This window comes from Canis aureus, chromosome 9 (assembly GCF_053574225.1).
Source record: "Canis aureus isolate CA01 chromosome 9, VMU_Caureus_v.1.0, whole genome shotgun sequence".
In the NCBI taxonomy this organism is placed as follows: Eukaryota; Metazoa; Chordata; class Mammalia; order Carnivora; family Canidae; genus Canis; species Canis aureus.
Window position 1 is genome coordinate 30879574 of NC_135619.1, and position 10595 is coordinate 30890168.

General features: G+C 37.5%; 1 long non-coding RNA gene across 2 annotated transcripts in view; it reads right to left on the reverse strand.

Annotated features, from left to right (window-relative positions):
* Nucleotides 1–10595, reverse strand: part of LOC144320577 (uncharacterized) — a 67501-nt gene that overhangs the window by 55187 nt on the left and 1719 nt on the right. The window lies entirely within an intron of this gene.

The following is a 10595-nucleotide window of genomic DNA, read 5'->3' on the forward strand; positions in this document are numbered from 1 at the left end:
TGATGAAGTTGAAGTCAGATAAGATTTATTGAATTCTCATGATGCTGTGGGTCAATGTGCTGAATAATTCATATGTATTATTTAATTTTTAAACAAATATTTTTGGGACACCTGTTGTAAGCCAGGCATACTTTTTTTTTAATTAAAAAAAAGATATAATTTGTTTATTTAACACACACACACACAGAGAACAATCACACAAACGGGGAATGGCAGGCAGAGGGAGAGGGAGAAGCAGGCTTCTGCAGGAAGCCTGAGCCTTTGACCTGAGCCAAAGCCAGATTCTTAACTGACTGAGCCACCCAGGAACCCTGCCAGGCATACTTCCAAGGAGTAAAGATAAGTTGGTGAATGAGATGCAGTCCTCATGGAAGTGACACGGTAATGAAGGAAAGGCATGATAATCAAAATAGGCAAACATATAATATCAAGTAGTGGTAAGTGATATAAATCAAAAAGTAAAGAAGGATAAAAGAAATGGTCAGGGAAGGTCTTTGAGGAGGTAACAATTAGGTAGAGACATGAATGAAATAGGCAAATGATCTATGAAAACATAAGGGAAAATGTTTTCATACATCAGGCCCAGGGTTAGCAACTGCAAAGGCCCTGAGGTAGGAGAGAGATAGTGTGTTTGAAAAGGTGACCAAAACATAAGGGAAAATGTTTTCATAGATCAGGCAGAGGGTTAGCAACTGCAAAGGCCCTGAGGTAGGAGAGAGCATAGTGTGTTTGAAAAGGTGACCAATGGATAGAGTGAAGTGAGGAAAGGAGACAGTAAGAAGAAATAAGATCAGTTGGTGGCGGTACCAGTAGTAGCAGCAGCAATAGTGATAGTGGCTAAGTCAGTTAGTTGTAGGTAGGTCAGGATCTGGTAGTCCAGTTGAATTTCTAAGTCTGAAAAAATTTTTTTTAAGATTTTATTTATTTATTCATGAGCAACATGAGAGAGAGAGAGAGAGAGAGGCAGAGACACAGGCAGAGGGAGAAGCAGGCTCGATGCTGGAAGCGACATGGGACTTGATCCCGGGTCTCCAGGATCATGCCCTGGGCTGCAGGCGGCTCTAAACCGCTGTGCCACCAAGGCTGCCCTAACTCTGAAGATTTTGAGTTGGGAAATGATATGATCTGATAGAAACGATTATTCTGTGCACAGTAAGTCATTTAATGCTTACAACAAACCTTTGAGGTGGATCTATCATTTCCATATAACAGATAAGAAACAGAGGATTGGAAAATGTAAGTAGTGCCATTAAAATTGGAATACTGGTCTGTCTGACTTCAGAACCAGGTTCCTAGCCACCAGACCTAACCTATCATGACCATTAAAATGGAGCTGTAAGGTGTGGTAGCCAGCCTCCAAGATATCCCCCAGTATCCTTACCTTTTTGTATCTTACACTCATGTGGTCCTCTCCCACAATGAATAGATCTGACCTTTAGCACCAATGGGATGTGGTGGAAGTGACCAACAGTCAGTAGCCTCTGAGGCCAGGTCAGAAAAGACATTACTGCTTCTGCCTCGCTTTCTTGGATGGCTCCCTCTGGAGGAAGCTGGTCATGAAAACCTCAAGCAGCTTATGAAGAGGCCTTCCTGGAAAGGTGCTGAAGCCTCCCCCAGCCAGTACCTCCCATGTACCGGGCACATGAAAGTAACTTTGCAAGTGTATCCTCCAGCACCAGTTAAACCTTTGGATGAATGTCCCTCGAAGAATACCTTGTCAACAACCTCATGAAAGACCCTGAGCCAGAACTCCCAGGAATTAAGTCATTTCTAAAGTCTGAACACACAGAAACTGTGAGGGATCATGTCTATTATTTAATTTAGTTGAGGTAACTTTGGGGAGCAGTACATAATTAATAACTAGGCTTCTGTGAAAGCAATTGCCCCCTACACTGTTGATCTAAATATTCAGAATGGAAATATTAAAAACCAAAAGCAAGGGCACCAGGGTGCTCAGTTAGTTGGTTGAGCATCCAACTCTCGGTTTTAGCTCAGGTCATGATCTCAGGGTCATAGGATCAAGCCCTGTGTTGGATTCCATACTTAGCGTGAAGTCACGCTACAGATTTTTTCTCTCTCTCTCTTTCTCTCTCTCTCTCTCCTTCTGCCTCACCCTCAACATGAGCTTTCTCTCTCATTAAAACAAGTAAATAAATAAAAATTAAAAAAAAACCCAAAACCAAAAGCATATGGGCTTGCTCCTTTTAATTTTTAAAAATGACTGTAATAGTCTGCTTAGGTTTCTATAAGAAAATACTATAGCCTTGGTGGCTTAAACAACAGACATTTATTTCTCACAGTTTTGGAGGCTGGAGAGTCTAAGATCAAGGTGCAGACAGTTTTGGTTCTTGGTGAGGGCCCTCTTCCTCATTTACAAATGCCTGCCTTCTTGCTGTATCCCCACATGGCAGAGAAAACCAGTCTGGTGTCTCTTCCTCTTCCTATAAAAGCACTCATCTCATTATGAGGATTCCATTCTCATGAACTTATCTAAACCAAATGATATCCCAAAGGCCCCACCTCTTAATTCCATTGCATGGTGGGTTAAGGCTTCAACATATGAACTTTGGAGAGATATAAGCATTTAGTCCCTTAATGACAATTAAGGGTCATTTTCTATAATTACTGAGTTTTAGAGAGATACTTAAATATGTGTGGTATGTCAATATACATATATAAACTTTGATATTTAACGTACTAAAATTAATGTAATAGGTAAAAATAAGATAATATGCAATGTTGTTCCATATTAACTGTCAATTCTCATGGGCAAGGAAACTGTGACATCCATGGCATGCTCAGATAACCATTTCTGTCTGGGTCCATTCAAGCATTTCTTGTTGTCCTGACCCTGTATCATTTATGATCCTTTCTCTATCTTGGGCCATCTATGCAGGAAGAGCTGCTACTTGTGTCAAAGATTTCAATGCTAAGTGAACACATTTCTCTTTCTTCTTCTGAAGTTGACATTTCAAAATTTAAGTCTGGTGTCTGTGGCTTTAGCTTTCCTCACGCCTTGTGGACATCTGCAATAATATATATTAAGCTAATCTTGAGCTACAAATCCCCTCTAACTTGCTAAGTAATTATGCCAGTGATTATAATCCTTCAGACGGCTAAATCTTCACTTATGCCTAAATTAGGGGTTTCATGTGATGGCATCACTTTGAATACTCAGAATTTTCTCAAGTTTCATTTAAACATTTTATGCATGAATGAGAACATTATAAAATATTTAATACGCTTCTTTAAAGTAAAATTTTTAAGTCAACCTCATAAATTTAGAATGGTCCTTACTTTTGCCTTTCTGCATCTAGATGGGAAAGGAGAATAATTAATCTTCCTAATCTTGGCTTAGAGAGCTGTGAGACTGTCTAAGGATGTTATCTCACAGAGAGTGTAGTTGTCAGAGTTTAGCTGGGCTACTCCATAATATTGCTGCTTTGGCATCCTTTTGGGGTGGTGAAGCAGCCTGCAGTCTGCAGGTGGTCAAATCAGCCTTGAGCCCTTCTGTGAGTGTATGCCCTAGATAACAGCCCATAATAGAGTCATAAGTAAATGTAAGCTCCTGATAGGACTCCCTCAATGGCCCTTATGATAAATAGTCCCCACCTTCTTTCTAGGACTTTCACTTTGTGTACCTCTTAGATAAAAACTCTGAAATTTACCAAAACTCTGGGGTTTTTTTTTTGTTTGTTTATTTGAATTGGCCAATTTGGCCATAGCCCAAGAATCCCAAAACATTCTACCCACTGACCCTCAAGACATACTGTGTACTTCTCTCAGGACTTGTGAGCAATAAACTTCTCTATTTCAATTTCCCTTGTGTTCTTTCATTAAACTGCAACTCGCCATCTGATAAAGGCTCTTATCAGGGCTCTAACAACAAGTATTAATTTAACAAAGTCACAACAAATGGCTAAGCTAATATCAGACAAAACAGACTACAAAACAAAAAAGTTACTAGATTTAGAGGGAAATTTTTTTTTTAAGATTTTATTTATTCATTCATGATAGACATAGGGGGAGAGAGAGGCAAGACACAGGCAGAGGGAGAAGCAGGCTCCATGCAGGGAGCCCGACGCGGGACTCGATCCCGGGACTCCAGGATCGTGCCCTGGGCCAAAGGCAGGCGCTAAACCGCTGAGCCACCCAGGGATCCCCTAGAGGAAAATTTTATAAAGATAAAAGAGCCAATGGATCAGAAATGTATAACAATTATAAAGATATAAATAATAGAGCTCTAAAACACATGAAATACAAATGGTCAGAATTGAAGAGAGAAATAGTTCGGAACGGTAACAGTTGGAGACTTCAATACCCCATTTTCAATAATGGATAGAACACTTAGGCAGCAGATCAGCAAGGAATTAAAAGATTTAAACAACCCTATACACCACCTAGACCTAATAGACATTTACAACAGAAGAATGTAAATTCTTCTCAAGGGTTGGAATATTCTGTGGTTAGCCTATATGCTAGGCCATAAACCAAATCTCAATAAATTAGGAAAAACTGAAATCACAGGAAGTATCTCTTTGATGATAAGAGGGTGAAATTAGAAATTAATGACAAAGAAATTTGGGAAATTCAAAAATATGTGGAAATAAACAACACACTTCTATATAACCAATGGATGAAGAAGATATCAAAAGGAAAATTATTAAATACCTTGACAGCAATGAAATGATGACACAACGTGACAAAAATTAGGGGACGCAGCTAAAGCAGTGTTTAGAAGGTAACTTAGGGGTTCAGTGCCAATGTTAGAAAAAGAAGAAACATCTCAAGTCATTAACCAAATCTTCCCCCTTAAAATATGTTAGAAGGAGGAAGGGAGAAAACTAAATCCGAAGATGCAAAAGGAAGGAAATAATGAGACAGAGAATTTTTTTTAAAATAGAGAAAACCAATGAAACTAAAAGTTGGTTCTTTGAAAAGATTAATAAAATTGACAAACCTTTGGCTAAACTGACCAAGAAAAAAAGAAAAAAACTCACATTACTGAATTATTGATTAGTAAGATTAGGAATGAAAGAAGAGATATTAATATTGACCTTACATATATAAAAAGGGTAATAATGGGATACTATGAGCTACTATAGGACAAAAAATTAGATAACTTAGATGAAATAGACATATTCTTAGAAAGATACAAACTACCCAACTGACACAAGAAAAAGTAGAAAATCTGAATAGATCTACAACAAAAGATTGGATTAGGAATTTAAAAACTACCCACAGGGCAGCCCCGGTGGCGCAGCGGTTTGGCGCCGCCTGCAGCCCAGGGTGTGATCCTGGAGACCCGGGATAGAGTCCCACATCGGGCTCCTTGCTTTTCCCTCTGCCTGTGTCTCTGCCTCTCTCTCTCTCTGTGTGTCTCTCATGAATAAATAAATAAAATCTTTAAAAATAAAATAAAAATAAATAAATAAATAAAAACTACCCACAAAAAAAAGCCCAGGCCTAGAACACTGCACTGTTGAGCTCCACCAAACATTTAAAGAATTAATAGAATTTTTCAAAAACACTTCTAAAACATAGAAAAGGAGAGAACAATTTCTGCCTCATTTTATCAGGCTAGTATTATTCTGATATCAAAACCAAACAAAGATATCATAAGAAAATAAAACTACAGATCAATATCTCTTATGAATATAGATGTAAATATCCTGAATAAAATACCTGCAAACTAAATCTAGCAATATATAAAAAGAACTAAACATCATAACCAATGGGATTTATATCAGAAATGCAAAGTCGGTTTAAATCAATTAATCCAATACACTATATCAATAGAATAAAAGACAGAAACACCATGATCATCTCAATAAATGCAGAAAAAGCATGTGACATAATTCAACATTCCATCATGATAAAACTACACGACTACCTAGGAACAGAAGGAAACCTCTTCAAGCATTTGTGAAAAACCCAAACTCACATTAGACTTAATGATGAAAACTGAATGCTTTCCTCTCAAGAATAGGAATCAAGACAGACTTCTCTAGTCTTGCCACATCAAGACTATTCAACATTGTACCAGGGGTCTAGCCAGGAAAATTAGGGAGGAAATTTAAATAAAATGCATCTAGATTGAAAAAAAATGAAGTAAAATTATCTTTATTTTTTTTAAATTTTTTATTTATTTATGATAGTCACAGAGAGAGAAAGAGAGAGGCAGAGACATAGGCAGAGGGAGAAGCAGGCTCCATGCACCGGGAGCCCGACGTGGGACTCGATCCCGGGTCTCCAGGATCGCTCCCTGGGCCAAAGGCAGGCGCTAAACCGCTGCGGCACCCAGGGATCCCTATCTTTACTTTAAGATCATATAATCTTACATACAAAAAAATCCTAAGAAATCCACTAAGATGTATTAGAACTAATAAACATATCTAGCAAAATTATAGGATACAAGATAAATATAAATTCTATTACATTTCCATACAGCTGCAATAAACAAACAAAAAATAAAATTAAGAAAATAACTGCATTAATATTAGCATCAAAAAGAGTACTTAAGAATAAATTTAATAAAAATGCAAAGCTTATAATTTGAAAACTACAAAATTTGCTGAAAAAAATTAAGAAGACATAAATCAATGAAAGACACACCATGTTCACAGACTGGAAGGCTTAATATTGTTAAAAGGGAAATACTTCCCAAATTGATCTACAGATTTCATGTAGTTTCTTGAAAAATTCCAGCTTGCTTTTTTATGGAAATCAATAAACTGATTTGAAAATTTATATGGAAATTCAAGGGTCTCAGAATAGCTAAAACAATCTTTAAAAAGAACATGGAGCACCTGGGTGGGTCAGTGGTTGAGCATCAGCCATTGGCTCAAGTCGTGATCCCGGGGTATTGGGATAGAGTCCTGCATCAAGCTCTCCCCACAGGAAGCCTGCTTCTCCTTCTGCCTATGTCTCTGCCTCTCTCTGTGACTCTCATGAATAAATAAATAAAATCTTAAAAAAAAAAAAAAAAAAGGAGAACATAGTTGGAAGACTCACACTTCCTGATTTCAAAACTATAGTAATGAAGACAGTGTGATAATGGCATCAAAGGAGACATGTAGATCAACAAAACAGAACGAAAATTCAAGGAAAAAAATAAAACAACATACATATATGACCAACTGATTTCTGACAAAGTTGCCAAGACCATTCAAAGGTGAAAGAATAGTCTTTCCAACAAACGATGTTGGGACAACTGGATATCCACATGCTACAGAATGAAGTTGGACCTCTTAAGCCACACCATATATAAAAATTAACTCAAAATGAATCAAAGATTTAAATGTATGAGCTAAAACTATAAAATTCTTTTATTTTAAGAGAGAAAGAGAGAGAGAGGTGGGGGAGGGGCAGAGGGAGTGAGAGAAAGAGAAAAACTTAAGTAGGCTCTATGCCCAGTGTGGAGTCAGATGTGGGGCTCGATCTTACTGCCCTGAGGTCACAACCTGAGCTGAAATCAAGAATTGGTGTTTAATCAACTGAACTACCTAGGTGCCCCGAACTATAAAATTATATGAAAACATAGGTAACCCTGGATTAGGCAATAGTTTCTTAGATCATAAAGACTTTCAATTCAAAGTGGATGCCCATGAGAAATGAGAACATTATATCCACACAAAAACTTGTACATGAATGCTCACAGAAGCATTATACCCAACAGCTAAGGAGTAGAACAAATCAAATGTCCATCAACTGATGAATGGATAACCAGGTATGTTCTAATTATACAATGGAATGTTTAATTAGCAATGAATAGAAACGGAGTACTGATACATGCTACAACATGAGTAAACTTTGAATACATTATGCTAAATGAAAGAAGTTAGTCACAAAGGGCCACATATTATATTATTCCATTTCTATGAAATATCCAGAGTACCCAAAACCATAAAGGCAGAAAGTAGATTGGTGGTTGCTGAGAGCTGGGGAAAAGGGTCATTGAGAGGAAATGGGGAATGATTGCTAATGTATATGGAATTTCTGTTTAAGGTGATAAATAAGTTCTAAATTTGACTGTAGTGACAGTTGCATAACTGTGAATATACTAAAAACCATTAAATTGTATATTTTAAAGGGCTATGTTGTGCTATAGGTACATGAATTATATATCAATAATGAGATTATTATTTTAAAAAAGGAAAAAAAAAACCATTCAAGATTCCAGAAGAAAAAGATGATGGCATATATCAGGGCTATGACAGTGGGATGAACAGATAGATTTGAGATGAGTTTAGATGTTAAAACCAACAGGACTTCATGATTTGGTTGATTAGTTAGGAGGGTTAATCTGGTTTTAGTAACTTAAATTTAAGAGTATTTCCTTGTGAGTTTCTGTGGTAAGCCCTAGCAGTGAAGCTAGATCATCAGTGGCTCTTCCCCCTAAACCTAATGAAATAAACCAGAACAGTGAAAAACTAGCTCTCAGAGGGAGAGGAACAGCCCTAGCCTGGGATAAGTCTTCAGTTACATTGTGAAGGTAAAGATGCACCAGTTGTTAAAATATTGAAATACTTGGTTGGTAAACAGCTGCTGCCTGGAGCCTAATGCAGGAATCTATCACCAGGGTGGATCCCAGGACCCAGAAATCGTGACTTGAGCTGAAGGCAACTGCTTAACTGACTAAGCCATTCAGGTACCTGTGTGTGTGTGTGTGTGCGTGTGTGTGTGTATTATATACACACACACATATGGAATATATATATATGGAATAGTTTATGTACACAAAAAAATTCCAAAAGCATACAAAAGAAAATGTTAATAGCAGTTGCCTATGGGGTACAAATTCTCACACAAGATGGGAAAATATTTTAGATGGTATTTCTTTTCACTTAACAGTCTTTAGTACTTTTAGTCCTAAGTGCATTTTTTGTACAGAAAATTTCCTTAAAAGGAATTTTAATAATCTTGAATGATTTATAGTTTAAAAGGAATACTCATGAACATAACCTCATTTTATCCTTTTATCAACCCTGTAAGTATAAACAGGAGGTATTATCTCTATATTACACATAAGAATATATTTATATTCTTTCTTAATACAGCACATACATTAAAATAAAAGCATGGCATATCTATAATTATGATTTTCCTTATTCATTCATTCAACAAATATTTATTGAGCATTTATTATGTACTAAGTTCTAATAGTGGCTAGGCACTATACCTTAGAGATTACAGTAGTGAACAAAATAGAGCTTTCCACTGTCATGAAACTTATATTCTTATTTTTTTTTAAGATTTTACTTATTTGGGGATCCCTGGGTGGCTCAGCGGTTCAGCGCCTGCCTTTGGCCCGGGGCATGATCCTAGAGACCCGGGATCAAGTCTCACATCGAGCTCCCTGTGTGGAGCCTGCCTGCTTCTCCCTCTGTCTCTGCCTCCCTCCCTCTCTCTCTCTCTCTCTCTGTCTGTCTCTCATGAATAAATAAATAAAATCTTTAAAAAAAGATTTTACTTATTTATGTATTTGGGAGAAAGTGTGAGAGAGAGAGAGAGAGTGCAAGCATGGTGGGGAGGAGCAGAGGGAGAGGGACAAGCAGACTCCATGCTAAGTGTGGAGCTGGACATGGGGCTCCATCCTATGACCGTAATATCATGACACAAGCTCAAATCAAGAGTAGGTTGCTTAGCCAAATGAGCCACCCAAGTGCCCTAAAACTTATATTCTTATTGAGTGAGGAAAGAAATCAAATCAGATAAACAAGGACATCAGTTTAATATCATGCAGAGATTTAGAGTAGACTAAAATCATGGATAATATGACTCTCTAACAGGACTTTTAAGAGATAACATTTAAGTTGAGATCAATGACAAAATGGAATGATATGAAAACAAGTGGATAAGTAGTCTAGGTACAGGGAATACCAATGCCAATTCTCTAACGTGGGAATGAGTATGGCATATTCAAGGAGCGATGGGAGTGTAGTAGGGTAAAAGGAGGAGGGAGCAGTTAGGCAGATTTCAGATCATGTAGGAATTTATAAGTGATAATAAGGAGTTTAAGAAGTTGGGATTTAATTTTAAGTAAAGTGGGAATCACTTGGAAGGTTTTAAAGAGAAATGGCTTGATCTTATTTAAGGAGGCAAGAGAGGACAAAGGGAGATCAATTAGGAATCTAATATAGTAGAGGCAAGAGATGATAGAACCTTGGAGTAGGGTGTTGGCTATGGAGATGGAAATTAGTGGTCAGATTCAGGATATGTTTTGGGGGTCGAGTTTATGGGACTTGCTGATGAAGTACAAGAAGAAGGGATGAAGAGGGAAAGCGCCAAAGAATTAAAATGTAAATTTTTGGTCTTGAACAACCTGATGGACGTTGGAGCTTTTTGCTGAGATGGAAGACTACGAGAGGGAGAACCAGGAATTTTATTTTTTGGCCACATTATGTTTAAACTGCCTATTTGATATCCAAGAGACGTCCAGCAAAGAGTTGAATATATGATGTCTGAAACTTCCCAGAAAGGTCAGAGCAGAAATGACAGGTATACTGATGGCTTTTATAGCCAGATTGAGGTTACCTGGAGGAGTGTGTGGATACAAAGAGAAGGAAGGGCCAGTAAAGCAAACTGGGGCAAGC